The sequence below is a fragment of the Oryx dammah genome, unplaced genomic scaffold, assembly GCF_014754425.2.
Source record: "Oryx dammah isolate SB20612 unplaced genomic scaffold, SCBI_Odam_1.1 HiC_scaffold_9, whole genome shotgun sequence".
Taxonomy (NCBI): domain Eukaryota; kingdom Metazoa; phylum Chordata; class Mammalia; order Artiodactyla; family Bovidae; genus Oryx; species Oryx dammah.
The window spans coordinates 22685142-22701556 of record NW_024070193.1 but is presented as its reverse complement, the minus strand read 5'-3'; positions in this window follow the sequence as shown (position 1 = coordinate 22701556).

Here is a 16415-nt window from a genome sequence, read left to right as displayed (position 1 = left end):
TGTCATAGACCAGCTCTAGATAGCTTTAGAAACATTTCAATCATGAAACAGTTTCATAGCATGGAAGTAAATCTACAGAGAAAGACACAGCTAAATGAGTTAATGTCTTGACAGTATCACTGTATAAGAAGGCATATACTGTTCTTTTACAGGTTAAGCAAATCATTATCCTTTGTTGAACTTCCTTTCTTACAGAATATATACTTGTTTGGTTTGCAAAAGACTGAGCTTGGGACGGGTAACTGGGCAGGCAGTCAAACCAAAAGAGAGAGGGGAAAAAAATTCCAGTGCCAAACTAGTCTCCTGAAGAAACAATAGCAAAGCTTGAAGTGATCTGACTATACAGATACATCAATGAAGTGAGACAAGGTGTTTGTTCTCCAGTTATGTAATGTTCAAATTGCTACCTGTCATTGAGTAATCTAAGTGGGGTCACACAGGCAGGATGGCAAAAGGAATTCAAGTTAGCCTTTGTGTGTGCACTTTCTGTTCTCTGGACAGGAGTAACCAACCAGAGGAACACTTAAACCATCTTCCTGTCTTCTTCCATTGTGAAGTGTAAAGAATACCATTTGCATTTTAAAAAATTCAACAAGTATTTGTTAAAGAGCCTAACACTGTGGAAGGAGCTAAGGAGTAAGAAGGACACAGTTGATGCCTCCGTGGGGCTTCCAAGGCAAAGGGCACCATCCCATGAGGGCCAGCCTGAGCCGAGGGCTATGTTTCTTGGTTAAGAGAGTCCTTGAGAACAAGACTGTGCTTAACTGCAGCTTGAAAATTCTATGCATCTTCAAATCAGGATATAAGTACTAACTTACCAGGAAGCATCTGAGGGTGAGGAAAAGAAAACAGGGTTTAGAGTCAGGAAGACTTTACATCTGGCTTTATATCTTTACATCTTAGCTCTTCCTAGCCATGTTACCTTGGTCATCTAACTTCAGAGCCTCAGTTTCCTCTTTGGTAGAATAAGGATGTTAATAGCATTTGCTCCATGGAATAACTGTGACAACTGACAAGATGAAGTGTCCAGCCTGTGATAAGTGTTCAGCAGAGGAGTGACGTCTCATGGAAGTGGGAGGAAAACATTCAGGTGTTACTGCCAGAGGTGGAGTTGGTCAGTACAAGAGCTCTGGGGTACACTGGCAAGGGTCAGATCCAAGTCGTGCCTCTTTCAGTAGCATGACTTTCCTAGCTGTATTATATAGTCCAAACTTCAGTTGCCTCTTCTGTGAAATGGGGATAATGATATTACCTTCTTCATGAGTTTGTTTTGATGTTTAAATTATGTAAGAAGCTAAGAGCATTAAAAGTGCTCAATAAATGTTAGCCCTTGTTCAAGCTGGTTTTAGAAAAGGCAGAGGAACCAGAGATCAAATTGCCAACATCCGCTGGATCATGGAAAAAGTAAGAGTTCCAGAAAAACATCTCTTTCTGCTTTATTGACTATGCCAAAGCCTTTGACTGTGTGGATCACAATAAACTGGGGAAAATTCTGAGAGATGGGAATACCAGACCACCTGACCTGCCTCTTGAGAAATCTGTATGCAGGTTAGGAAGCAACAGTTAGAACTGGACATGGAACAACAGACTGCTTCCAAATAGGAAAAGGAGTACATCAAGGCTATATATTGTCACCCTGCTTATTTAACTTCTATGCAGAGTACTTCATGAGAAATGCTGGACTGGAAGAAACACAAGCTGGAATCAAGATTGTCAGGAGAAATATTAACCTCAGATATGCAGATGACACTACCCATATGGCAGAAAGCAAAGAGGAACTAAAAAGCCTCTTGAAGAAAGTGAAAGAGGAGAGTGAAAAAGTTGGCTTAAAGCTCAACATTCAGAAAACGAAGATCATGGCATCCGGTCCCATCACTTCATGGGAAATAGATGGGGAAACAGTGGAAATAGTGTCAGACTTTATTTTGGGGGGCTCCAAAATCACTGCAGATGCTGACTGCAACCATGAAATTAAAAGACGCTTACTCCTTGGAAGAAAAGTTATGACTAACCTAGATAGCATATTCAAAAGCAGAGACATTACTTTGCTGACTAAGGTCCGTCTAGTCAAGGCTATGGTTTTTCCAGTAGTCATGTATGGATGTGAGAGTTGGACTGTGAAGAAGGCTGAGCGCCGAAGAATTGATGCTTTTGAACTGTGGTGTTGGAGAAGACTCTTGAGAGTCCCTTGGACTGCAAGGAGATCCATCCAGTCCATTCTGAAGGAGATCAACCCTGGGATTTCTTTGAAAGGAATGATGCTAAAGCTGAAACTCCAATACTTCGGCCACCTAATGCGAACAGTTGACTCACTGGTAAAGACTTTGATGCTGGGAGGTATTGGGGGCAGGAGGAGAAGGGGACGACTGAGGATGAGATGGCTGGATGGCATCACTGACTTGATGGATGTGAATCTGAGTGAACTCCGGGAGTTGGTAATGGACAGGGAGGCCTGGCGTGCTGCGATTCATGGGGTCGCAAAGAGTCAGACACGACTGAGCGACTGAACTGAACTGAACTTGTCAGCATGAGGCTGCCAGGATAGTATGATGATCCTTTCTTCTGAGGGTTGATTATTTGCTTACTGGGAAGGCAGACCCACTGGAAGCATAGCAGTGTGGTTAAAGAGTATGGACTTTGGTGTAAAAAACCGGAGTTCACATCTTGCCTCTGTTCTTTGCTTGGTGACCTCCCTAAGCCTCAGTTACTTCATCGGTCATACTAATAGTACCAATAACACTTTTTCTTCAGGGTTAAATGATTCAAATTAAATATTTGCAGTTGGTACAGAGAAAGTGCTCAGTACACTAAGCTATTAGTATTGCCTTAGAACCCATCATCATTATGGGCAAGGGGTTCATGGCTTAACACAGAATGTCCAAAGACACGTGGCCAGCCTTTCCAGTGAGTTTTGCTACCCAATAAAACCCTTTTCCCCCTGTAACTTTACCAACAAAAAAAGCTTTAGAAACAAGAATTACCCAACCAACTCACACCATGCCAGACATGGAACACACAAGGCTTTTATATGAGGGTGAAGAAATACAAGTTAGAGACCTGAAAGGTTGTGGCTGAAGTCTTGGGGCCATTTCTTCGTGAACATGGATTTGAATTCAATTTTCTTGTTTTTCAACTTTAGGGAATCCCTAAAGAGAGCGGTTCAAAAACCAGCATGAAACAACCATGGAAAATATAATAGGAGGCTCAGGGTGACTGAATGGGGGATGAAAAAAGACTCTTATGCTCATTTTTCATCCATTTTGAGGTGCTAGGCAGTTTGGGCTAATGGTTAAGAACAGGAAGATGACTGTGAAATCAGATGGGGTCTGTATTTCTCTCTGTGAAAATGTGGCCCATCTGTTTAACCTCTATAAGCCTCAGTTTCTGTATGTGTAGGATGCACCCAATAATAGCATCATAGCAAGGACAGAATAAGCTATTAGTAAAGTGCTTAGCATATTAAAAAGCAGAGACATTACTTTGCTGACAAAGGTCTGTCTAGTCAAAGCATTGGTTTTTCCAGTAGTCATGGATGGTTGTGAGAGTTGGACTGTAAAGAAAGCTGAGCGCTGAAGAATTGATGCTTTTAAACTGTGGTGTTGGAGAAGACTCTTGAGAGTCCCTTGGACTGCAAGGAGATCCAACCAGTCCATCCTAAAGGAGATCAGTCCTGGGTGTTCATTGGAAGGAATGATGTTGAAGCTGAAACTCCAATACTTTGGCCACCTGATGTGAAGAACGGACTCATTGGAAAACACCCTGATGCCGGCAAAGATTGAAGGTGGAAGGAGAAGGAGATGACAGAGGATGAGATGGTTGGATGGCATCACCGACTTGATGGACATGAGTTTGAGCAGGCTCCAGGAGTTGGTGATGGAGAGGGAAGCCTGGTGTGCTGCAGTCCATGGGTTCATATAGAGTTGGACACGACTGAGCAACTTAACTGAACTGTAGGATAAACCATGACAAATTAGAGAAGGGATATGATCAACTTTGTTATTTGAAAGAATAACATGGGAAAGCAGGCTGGATGAAGGGGAAACCATTTAATACTACATATGTGAATTCTCTGTTCATGCAGGTTTTTAAGAAATCAGATCACCTTGCTTTCACTTTTTAAATATGCGATTTTTTTCTGTCTTTTTAAAAAAATGCTGATTCATATTGAGGATTATCAATATAAAACATTCTGTCTACATCCTTAGGATGCCAGTCTTTCACTCCATTATTCTGCATTCTAAAAAATATTATTCACCACTGGAGTACCCAAGCTGGACTTTGAGATGGTGGCTCTGTACTCCCTGGTAATCTATGCCAAAGATGACAGACAGGCAATGGCATCACAAACCATTTTAATGCAGACTCAAGATGTGAATGAACTACCCATCTTCATGGGATCCCTTGCTCAGGAAGACCAAGGTACAGAGCTCTTCTCTTGGGGAAGGAAGGACCCTGTCAACATATGTATGTTGATGCCATGCCCTTTCATAGCATCATGGGTCTAAGAGTGATAGTGAGAATTATGATAACAAACGTAATGATACATGGCTGCAGAAAAGGACAGGCATTAATAATCAGACACTAGTAATGTAATTAACCGTAATCTTGAGTTAGTTTCTCTTTCTAATCCTCAGTAAAATGGAAATACTAGTTACCAATGATTTGGAGTGCTTAGTAATTAAAAGCACTCAGGAAATGTTCAATGTCACTATTGTCTAAATGTATGAACTCTATACCTGATACGTGACAGGCAGATAAATGGTATCTACCATCGTGATGATAATGATGAATGGGAATCACCCTATACAAACATCTATACAGAGTAAGCATAATGCATTCAGTGTTGTCTAAGATCTAGGATTGAATGAGGAGTTTCTGGGCTTATAATGGTGACACTCATTCAAGCACATCTATTTTACATTTTTTGGCGGTTACTGAGATTTATATCCTAGAAGACACTGCCCCCGACACAGTAATTTACAGAGTGGTGGCTAAGGATCCAGAGCATGCTGTTCTTTGGAGGTAATTTATGGTTTAGGGCAGAGACTGTCAGTGCCTGGTGGTTTTATGTGCGACTACATTCACAAATAAAGACATGGAGATAATCAGGTCAATTATATCCACAATTCAGGTTCTGGATATACTATTGCCTCAATTATCAGGACACTGCAGGTGAAGATGATTCAAAACTGGGTTGCCTGGGCAATTGCTTCCTTTCTGGGACATTCATTCCACTCTGTGCATGCAGGTCCAGGCTTACATAACTTTTGACAAAAGTTGCCAAGCGTTTTAGTTCATTCTTGGGAATTTTGGCTACACATACTGTTGACAAACACTACAACTTCCTGGCAGAATTGATTTCAAATGCTATTTGAAAATGCTAAATCTGGTCCTCAGGACTGATAACAGCCCCAAGAATGCATTTATGTAGAATAAGTATTCTCTAGAATACCTCTAAAGAATGTGGGAGTGGGAGGAAACTATGGATTTAGACCCTAGAGGCTTGGATTTAAGTCCCAACTTTATTGCTTTAAGTCCTTTACCATGCTTGCTTCTATGTTTCAGCTGTAAAGTTGGGAAAAGGATATTGCTTTGTTTTCTCTCATACTGCTTTCTCTCATATTGTAATGGACTTCAGTTCAGTTAAGTTCAGTTCAGTCGCTTAGTCGTGTCCAACTCTTTGCGACCCCATGAACTGCAGCACACCAGGCCTCCCTGTCCATCACCAACTCCCGGAGTTCACTCAGACTCACGTCCATCGAGTCAGTGATGCCATCCAGCTATCTCATCCTCTGTCATCCCCTTCTCCTCCTGCCCCCAATCCCTCCCAGCATCAGAGTCTTTTCCAATGAGTCAACTCTTTGCATCAGGTGGCCAAAGTACTGCAGTTTCAGCTTTAGCATCATTCCTTCCAAAGAAATCCCAGGGCTGATCTCCTTCAGAATGGACTGGTTGGATCTCCTTGCAGTCCAAGGGACTCTCAAGAGTCTTCTCCAACACCACAGTTCAAAAGCATCAATTCTTCGGCGCTCAGCTTTCTTCACAGTCCAACTCTCACATCCATACATATCTACTGGAAAAACCATAGCCTTGACTAGACGGACCTTAGTCAGCAAAGTAATGTCTCTGCTTTTCAATATGCTATCTAGGTTGGTCATAACTTTTCTTCCAAGGAGTAAGCGTCTTTTAATTTCATGGTTGCAGTCAGCATCTGCAGTGATTTTGGAGCCCCCCAAAATAAAGTCTGACACTATTTCCACTGTTTCCCCATCTATTTGCCATGAAGTGATGGGACCGATGCCATGATCTTCGTTTTCTGAATGTTGAGCTTTAAGCCAACTTTTTCACTCTCCTCTTTCACTTAATGGACTTAAAAAGCAGTTTTTACTGTGAAAGATATTTACTGTGAAATATCTTGCAAATGACAGGATTTATATTTCAGTATTAATTTTTGATGCCATATAGACTGCTTATGGCAATCCACTGCAGTAGTCTTGCCTGGAAAATCCCATGGACAGAGGAGCCTGGTGGGCTACAATCCATGGGGTCACAAAGAGTCAGACATGACTGAAGTTACTAAACCACCACCACTGCCACACTGGTTATGACATTAGTCGGCTTTACTGTTTTTAGCTAATGGATCGACAGACAAGAATATCATGGCATTGCACTTTCCTAGTGGTTCAGTGGTTCAGTCTCTGCGCTTCTACTGCAGGAGGCATGTGATTCCTGGTTGGGGGACTAAAATCCTGCATGCCTTGGAGCACCGAGGGGGGAAAAAAAACAATATCATGGCCTTTAATTTTTAATGTATTATTTTTCCAAACTGGTGAAAAATTAGAGAATTGTCCATACCGATGCTGTACTTTCAACATTTACAATGTACTAGTGATACTACTGGGTCCTTATCCAAGGTGACTTGACTTTTATAAAATTGTCTTTAAACAGTGGATGGCCACTAGTATCTGAGGCCTTGTCCATGCGGTTTTTTAAGGTATTGAACACACACAAGTAATTACATGAATGAACACTGCTATTGTCAAGCATCCCTACACACATTGTCTTCTCTTCCTCCCCAGAGCACAATACCACATCCAGGATGGGACTGGAAAGGTCACAGCTTCCTGTGCAACATGCAATTAAGCCACCTAATCATGCATACTGCTCCAAATCAACATGTTCAAGATTATAGTGTTGAATCCAGCACTGAGCAACTCCAACCACACGGGTATCAGATATCATATCACAATTGCTTCCTTGCTGTTCTCTATGACAGCTCACCCACCATGTTGACATTTTTAAGGTGGAAAACACATCACAGTTCCAAGAGGGTTTAGCTGTGACTTTAATGTGCAACCACAATGACTTACTAGCCAATTAATGCTAGTAATTCATGTCAAAGGAAAGACTCCCAGAGGCTTGCTCATAGAGATTAAATGTTTCTGGTCCTGGCCCTATACTTTTCTCACAAGAGAACCGGTTTCTGGGCCATATTTGGAAGTCTCATGAAATGTTCTTTGTGAATTTTACCAAACATGGAATGACATTTCAGTATTGATACTGGCTGTGGAAACTTACATTTAGATCCACTCCTACACACATCCTTCTAACACAGGAGATCAGACCAGATGTGTTATTCAAGTATTCATGATTGGGCAACAACTTTCTTTTGTATTTGACTTCACGTTGATTCAGATAAAAACTGGTTGCAATCTGGGAGAGAGCTCACCAATGTTTTGAAGTCTGATGTAGGATGATGATAATAAAGACATGAATAACTGTTAAGGGACTTCCCTGGTGGTCCAGTGGCTAAGAATCCGCCTGCCAATGCAGGGTATATGGGTTCAGTTCCTAGTCCAGGAAAACCCCACATGCCATGGAGCAACTAAAAGTGTGCCACAACTGCTCAGCAACTAGAGAGTAGCCCCAGCTCGCCACAACTAGGGAAAGCCTATGGACAGCAGTGAAAACCCAACACAGCCAAAAATAAAAGAAGTAAATACGTTTTAAAAATTATGCTTAGAAAAACAACTGTTTTTATTGGATGATAGGCACACACCTATCATTGAATTCCTATGGTAATCACTGAAGTAGAAGCTATTGCCTACAATGATATTAAGTAATGGATCAATATTTACTGATCCATGGATCAATAAACTAATATATTATGCCTTTAATTTACAGATGAAGCCCATTAGGCTAATAGGATTAAGCAATTTACCTGAAGAACAATTAGTGTATTTGAAATTCAAACTCATGTTCCTTTTGCCCCAAAGCCAGGATGTTTCTTCTCATACAACCAAAACCTGACCAAAGTGTATTCCATAAAACACAAGTCCCACCAGATGCTCCAAGAGAAGCATAAAAAATTCTATGATTAAATGATTTGGGGAAATGATGTTTGCTTATCTCTTCTGAATTCACAACACCCAGCATATTAAATTCCCTTAGGAGTTCTCTAATAGAGAGATGTTTGTTTAATCAGATTTGTTATAATTGTTTGTTCATAGCACTTTTTATATGAAATGTAACACCTGTTAACATTTCACGTGATGCATAACTAGTATGCCACAGGGTAGAAAGATTATACTAGCTCCTGCTGTTAGATTGATAAAACTGGACATATATCTCTGGGGCTGTTACAATGATGAAAGATGAAATTCCAGATGAAGTCCTGGCCCATAATAAATAATATACCAAAAATTGATTTTATGCTTATCTAGCCCACTAATTTCCAGGACTAAGATTTTTCATGCTTGACCACAAATGTTACTGTACATGTTCAAATATCCCGGAAACTCTGGTTCATGTGTTATTCTTAGAGAAAGAAAAAGTTAAACTTCTTATCCTGAACAAGCTGAAAATCAAAGACTTTACTTACCATGAGGACAAACCAGTCCTCCAAAATCTGGACAGACTGGTGAATCCAGAGAGTCACAGCCAAGTTCTGCTTACTTGGAGCAGAAATTGCTAGAAGTGTAAGCAGGTATAAAGACATACCGTGGTAATTTTGATGAACTGCTGGAGGTTGAATGTGAAGTACTTTGAGACAAAGTGCTGGGTGCCATGGTCTTAGGGGGATCCCATATTTTCATAGCTTTTACCACTAGGAACTCACAGGTTTTCACAGAAGATTCCAAAAAGATCGCCCGGTGTCTTGGGGAGAATGAGAGAAAGAAGAGAATCTTTGTGAAACAAACCCAGAACTTTCTCCTAACAAAGCCTATACTCTTGGGGAAAAGACTTTTTCTGAACCTTACCTCATCTGGGATACAGACACCTTCATACATGCTCCTATGTAAATCATATTCAAGGTTCAGAAACCTAAAGACAAGATCTTGAGAGATGTCTAGGGAAATAAACCATCATACCTATAGAGGAACGAGGATAAGAAATAAAGCAGGCTTCTCGTTAGGAACCACGCAAACAAAAAAGAGAGGAGAATAATTTTAAAAGTTGAAAGAAAAATATCAAGAAGTCTGCATTCTTTGAAATTACCCTTCCAAGACTAGGGAGGAATAAAGACTTTTTCAGCCTAGCACAAACTGAGGAAATGAATCACCAGCATACCTGACCTGCAAGAAATGTTAAAAGTTCATCAGCAAGAGGGTAAATAAGGTAGGTAAAAACTCAGATCTGCATCTAGAAAGGAAGAGCACAAGAGAAGAAACGCTTAAATGTAAAGTAATTTTTACTTTCAATTGACATAGAAGATAATTTTATTTAATAGTAACAATGTAGTAAAGATTACAGTATATCGTTAAGTGAAACGAATATCAGTAATATCACAAGTAGGAAAAGAGAAGAATTGGGACTATTCTGTTATATACTATCTATACTGTTACTGCTATACTCTCTAAAAAGCAACATAGTGTTATTTGAAGCTACCTTTAGATTAGTCAAAAATGTACACTGAAAACTCTGAGGCAACAACAAAAAAATTAAGAAGAAATAAAACTGATATGCTACTAGAGGAGACAAAATGGAATTATATAAAATATTCAATTCAATTCAAGAGGGGAAAAAATGACAGTTGAAATGAACAGAAAATAGTTACAAATGTGGGAGATATTAATTCAACTAAAACAAACAGCCTGAATGCATCAATTCAAAGATACAGATTGTCAGAGTAGATTAAAAAAAAAAGGCCCAGCTGTAAATATATGATGTCTGCAAGAAACATACTTTAAATATAAACACTCAAAAATAGGCTAAAAGTAAAAGGAATGGAAAAAAGATACCATGTTGACATCAATCCCTGTAAAGCTAGAGTGAAAAAAATGTGAAAGTGTTAGTTGCCCAGTTGTGTCCAACTCTTTGCAACCCCATGGACTGTAGCCCACAGGCTCCTCTGTCCATGGAGTTATCCAGGCAAGAATACTGGAGTGGGTTGCCATTCCTTCCTCCAGGGAATCTTCCTGATTCAGGGTTTGAATTCAGTTCTCCTGCAATGCAGGCAGATTCTTTACCACCTGATCCACCAGGAAAGCTGGAGCAGCTATATTAATTTCAAACAGAAAATGGGGAGTAGGCATCTATGAAATGTCTATAAAAGGCAACTCAGTCATATTTAGGGTCTGTCTCAGTTCAGTTCAGTCGCTCAGTCGTGTACGACTCTTTGCGACCCCATGAATCACAGCACGCCAGGCCTCCCTGTTCATCACCAACTCCTGGAGTTCACTCAGACTCATGTCCATCGAGTCCATGATGTCATCCAGCCATCTCATCCTCGGTCATCCCCTTCTCCTGCCCCCAGTCACTCCCAGCATCAGAGTCTTTTCCAATGAGTCAACTCTTCGCATGAGGTGGCCAAAGTACTGGAGTTTCAGCTTTAGCATCAGTCCTTCCAAAGAAATCCCAGGGTTGATCTCCTTCAGAATGGACTGGATGGATCTCCTTGCAGTCCAAGGGACTCGCAACACTCTTCTCCAACACCACAGTTCAAAAGCATCCATCCTTCGGCGCTCAGCCTTCTTCACAGTCCAACTCTCACATCCATACATGACCACTGGAAAAACCATAGCCTTGACTAGACGGACCTTAGTCGGCAAAGTAATGTCTCTGCTTTTGAATATGCTATCTAAGTTGGTCATAACTTTTCTTCCAAGGAGTAAGCGTCTTTTAATTTCATGGCTGCAGTCACCATCTGCAGTGACTCTGGAGCCCAAAAAAATAGTCTGACACTGTCTCCACTGTTTCCCCATCTATTTCCCATGAAGTGATGGGACTGGATGCCATGATCTTCGTTTTCTGGATGTTGAGATTTAGGCCAACTTTTTTGCTCTCCTCTTTCACTTTCATCAAGAGGCTTTTTAGCTCCTCTTTGCTTTCTGCCATAAGGGTAGTGTCATCTGCATATCTAAGGTTATTGATATTTCTCCCGGCAATCTTGATTCCAGCTTGCGTTTCTTCCAGTCCAGCGTTTCTCATGATGTACTCTGCATAGAAGTTAAATAAGCAGGGTGACAATATACAGCCTTGATGTACTCCTTTTTCTATTTGGAAGCAGTCTGTTGTTCCATGTCCAGTTCTAACTGTTGCTTCCTGACCTGCATACAGATTTCTCAAGAGGCAGGTTATGAAAAGGGTCTGTCTAGGGATGATTGAAAAAATGACTGCAGATAGAAGATCGCCCTTCTTCCCCACCCCACAGTAATGAGATCCCTGGATGACTTGAAGCTGACCTACTCTTCACCTCAGAGGTCTTTCCAGTGCTTTCCTGGGTTTCAGGTCTACCCCAACTCTCCATGTCATCCCACACAAATCACCACTTCTCCATCTACCTTAAGCTTCCTGGTTCCATGGTGATGGGACTAGTGGTGATAAGAGGGGTGCATGTGGCTTTCTCTATTGTTAATACACTGAAAGGCAGTTTCAGACATCTGTGTAGAGTATATCAATTTAATTCTGCCTTAAGAATCCTACTTTCTGGGACAGTGTAGATGCCTCTGACTGTCATGAATAAGAAGCGTGTTGGGGAGGAAGAGTTATGTTGCTCAATATGTATTCCGTCTTTTCCTTTCTTCAAGAACTTACTCCCTCATAGTTGCTTTTCAAAGTAGCATGTTATGCCTTGTCTATCAAAACAGTTAATTAGCAGCTTGTAAAAATATGTCCTGGCTTTGAGGACAAGCAACCATGGGACTGTGGGAGAGATGAGTGAAGGGTTAAGGGTGAGAAGGATGAAAGATAAAATGGGACTATTTTCATGACATAAGATTTAATCACTCTATGTGAATGTAAAATATATCATTCAAGATATGCCAATGATGAATGGAATTGATTCCTTAATTTCTCTTTCTGATTTTTCATTGTTAGTATATATAAATGCAAGTGATTTCTGGGTATTGAGTTTGTACCCTAGATACTGTTAAATTCACTGATTAGCTCTAGTAATTTTCTGACACTATCTTTAGGGTTTTCTATGTACAGTATCATGTCACCTGCAAACAGTGAGAGCTTTACTTCTTTTCTGAACTGGATTCCTTTTATTTCTTTTTCTTCTCTGATTGCTGTAGCTAGGACTTCCAGAACTATGTTGAATAATAGTGGTGAAAGTGGATACCCTTGTCTTGTTCCTGATCTTAGGGGGAATGCTTTCAGTTTCTCACCATTGAAAATAATGTTTGCTGTAGGCTTATCATATATGGCCTCTACTATGTTGAGGTAGGTTCCTTCTATGCCCATTTTTTGAAGAGTTTTAATCATAAATGGGTGCTGAATTTTGTCAAAGGCCTTTTCTGCATCTATTGAGATTATTATATGGTTTTTATCTTTCAGTTTGTTAATATGGTGTATCACATTGATTGATTTGCATATATAGAAGAAGCTTTGCATTCCTGGAATAAACCCAACTTGATCATGGTCTATGAACTTTTTGATGTGTTGCTGAATTCTGTTTGCTAAAATTTTGTTGAGCCCATTCACCATTGCAACAAAAAGAATTAAATATCTAGGAATAAACTTACCTAAGGAGACAAAAGAACTATACACAGAAAATTATAAGACACTGATGAAGGAAATCAAAGATGACATAAACAGATGGAGAGATATTCCATGTTCCTGGGTAGGAAGAATCAATATTGTGAAAATGACTACACTACCAAACACAATCAACACATTCAATGTGATCTCTATCACATTACCAGTGGCATTTTTCACAGGACTAGAACAAAAATTTTCACAATTCATATGGAAACACAAAAGACCCCAAATAGCCAAAGCACTCTTGAAAAAGAAGAATGGAGCTGGAGGAATCAATCTTCCTGACTTCAGATTATATTACAAAGCTACAGTCATCAAGATAGTATGGTACTGGCACAAAAACAGAAATATAGAGCAATGGAACAAGATAGAAAGCCCAGAAATAAACCCATGCACCTATGGGTACCTTATTTTTGACAAAGGAGGTAAGAATATACAATAGGGCAAAAGCAGCCTCTTCAATAAATGATGCTGGGAAAACTGGACAGCTACATGTAAAAGGCATGCCAAAGTTAATAACAGCTCTTAGAATCTTAAATATATATTGTCATATCATTAGTAAACTTTTATTTTCTTTTGGGCATTATGTAATAGAATAAGCAAAGGATCAGCTAACATAAACCAGCATTCTGATAACTTTCTGGGAAGATTTTTTTAAAATTCCAATAAAGAATAATTTCTGGATGTTTCATGGTAACCCTTGAAAGATAAAATACATACCACTTAATGATAAATAGAAGTTGTTTCTATGGTTTTGTTATTTTTCCCTCTTTGATAAAACACGTGCAATGAACCATTGTAAGCCACAGATTTTATCTGGAAATAAGCAATATTTTCCATTCAGTCAAGTATATTGACTGAAAGCTGACGATGATCAGATTTTTATGATAGATATTTGGATATTCTAAGAGGCATAATTAGTGATGGAATTATCAAAAGATTCAACAATTATACTGCAGTCGAGTTTATAATTATGGATCTAAGGATTTTAATTATATACTCCTGTTTTATAACTCAGCTGTAAAAACAAACATTCAAGAGGAGAAAAGATGAGCCTATTGAGTGAGAAACCAGAATATGTAAATTTTGCTTTATAATTTGGGGTGGCAATTCTGCTTTTAATGGCCTGTTTTTAAGTATAATTACTTTGGGGAAAAGGCCCATGTTTCCTTTGAATGGCATCACTTTCAACTTTTTAAGTTTCATGTGTGTGGAAGGAGGGCACACCTCAAATAGGCAGGGTGGCTCCTAAGGGGAGGAAAAGGGTGGCTGTCATTTTGCAAGCAGGAGGAACTCTAAAACCTGCCGTGGCTCTTGTCAAAAGGTTGGGGAGGGGACACCATGCCAGGAGCCAGCACCTGAGAATCTCTAATTTACAGCTATTTACAGAACAAAAAGCTGCCGTACTGAAATCCAACAAAACAAGATAAAACAGAAAAACAAAACCTTCTTGCTGTTCATATTTCAAAAGTTAACCAGAAATTAACATCACTTTATCTGGATAGTGGCTATCCTATACAGATCTCTGCCCAAATTCATTAAAATGGAAATCCTTTTGCACCTAGTAGAAAAACTAACTTTTTCTGGCTGCTCGAAGTCAATTATTAAGATAGCAAGGGAATGACTGACTTTTGCATAACTGGTTTGTGATAGTATAGATGTATCAATACTCATATTATCTGCATTTGTGTCTTTCTTTTACATAAACAGGCAGTGGCTGTTCTTGATTCATGAGGACTCTTAACAATTTTGCAGGATAACTTGACAAATTCATTTTATTGCTTTAAAATTTTCATTTCATTGTGCAAGAGCACTTAATGTGAGATCTACTCTCTTAATGGACTTTTAAGTGTACAATACAATATCATTAACTATAGACACAAGGGTGTATAGCACTTTTCTAGAACTTATCTTCTGTGACTGAAGTTTTAAAACCGTGGAATAACAACTCTTCATTTTCCCCTCCTGCCCATCCCTGGTAACCACCACCCCGCTCTCTGCTTTTATGAGTTTGATTAGATACCCAATAGGAATCATGCAGTATTTTTCCTTCTGTGACTGGCTAATTTCACTTAGCATCATGCCTTTAGGTTATATCTATGTTGTTGTATACTGCCAGATTTTCTTCTTTTAAAAGATTAAATGATTTTCCTTTATATGTATATAACACATTTTCTTTATCTGTCAGTGGACATTTAGCTTATTTCTATATCTCAGCTATTGTGAATAATTCTGCAGTTTGAGAGTGATGATATCTCTTTGATATCTTGATTTCAATTTTACAGATTCAGTGGAATCACTATCAAAGTCTCAGTGGTGCTTTTTATAAAAATGGAAAAAAATAATTCTAAAATTTCATAGGGAACCACAAAAGACCAGGAATTGCCAAAACAATCTTGAGAAGGAAGAATTAAGCTAGAAGTATCTCACTTCCTCATTTCAAAATTCGTTACAAAGAAAATTAAAATAAAATGGTACTGCATAAACATCCAGTACTTTTGCCTGGAAAATCCCATGGATGGAGGAGCCTGGTGGGCTGCAGTTCATGGGGTCGCTAGAGCCGGGCACGACTGAGAGACTTCACTTTCACTTTTCACTTTCATGCATTGGAGAAAGAAATGGCAACCCACTCCAGTGCTCTTGCCTGGAGAATCCCAGGGACGGGGGAGCCTGGTGGGCTGTCGTCTCTGGGGTCGCACAGAGTCGGACACGACTGAAGTGACTTAGCAGCAGTACTGGAGTGGGGTGCCATCACCTTCTCTGAGGTGGATGTTTAGGTTTTATTATGTTCTGGCTTTGTGATCTTCGGCAAATCTCAACCTCTCTGTGCCTCACTTGATTTGTAATGAGGTTAATAATACGACTTACCTCAGGGTGATTCTGAAGATTAGATAAGGTCATACATTATCTAATGTGGTGGCTCAGAGGTTAAAGCGTCTGCCTGCAAGGCAGGAGACCTGGGTTTGATCCCTGGGTCAGGAAGATCCCCTGGAGAAGGAAATGGCAACCCACTCCAGCATTCTTGCCTGGAGAATCCCATGGACCGAGGAGCCTGGCGGGCTACAGTCCATGGGGTCGCAAAGCGTCGGACATGACTGAGCGACTTCACTTTCACCTTCACCTGAGGGCGATTCTGAAGACTCAGTTCAGTTCAGTTCAGTCGCTCAGTCATGTCCAACTCTTTGTGACCCCATGAATCGCAGCACGCCAGGCCTCCCTGTCCATCACCAACTCTCACAGCCATCGAGTCAGTGATGCCTTCCAGCCACCTCATCCTCTGTCGTCCCCTTCTCCTCCTGCCCCCAATCCCTCCCAGCATCAGAGTCTTTTCCAGTGAGTCAACTCTTCGCATGAGGTGGCCAAAGTACTGGAGTTTCAGCTTTAGCATCATTCCCTCCAAAGAAATCCCAGGGCTGATCTCCTTCAGAATG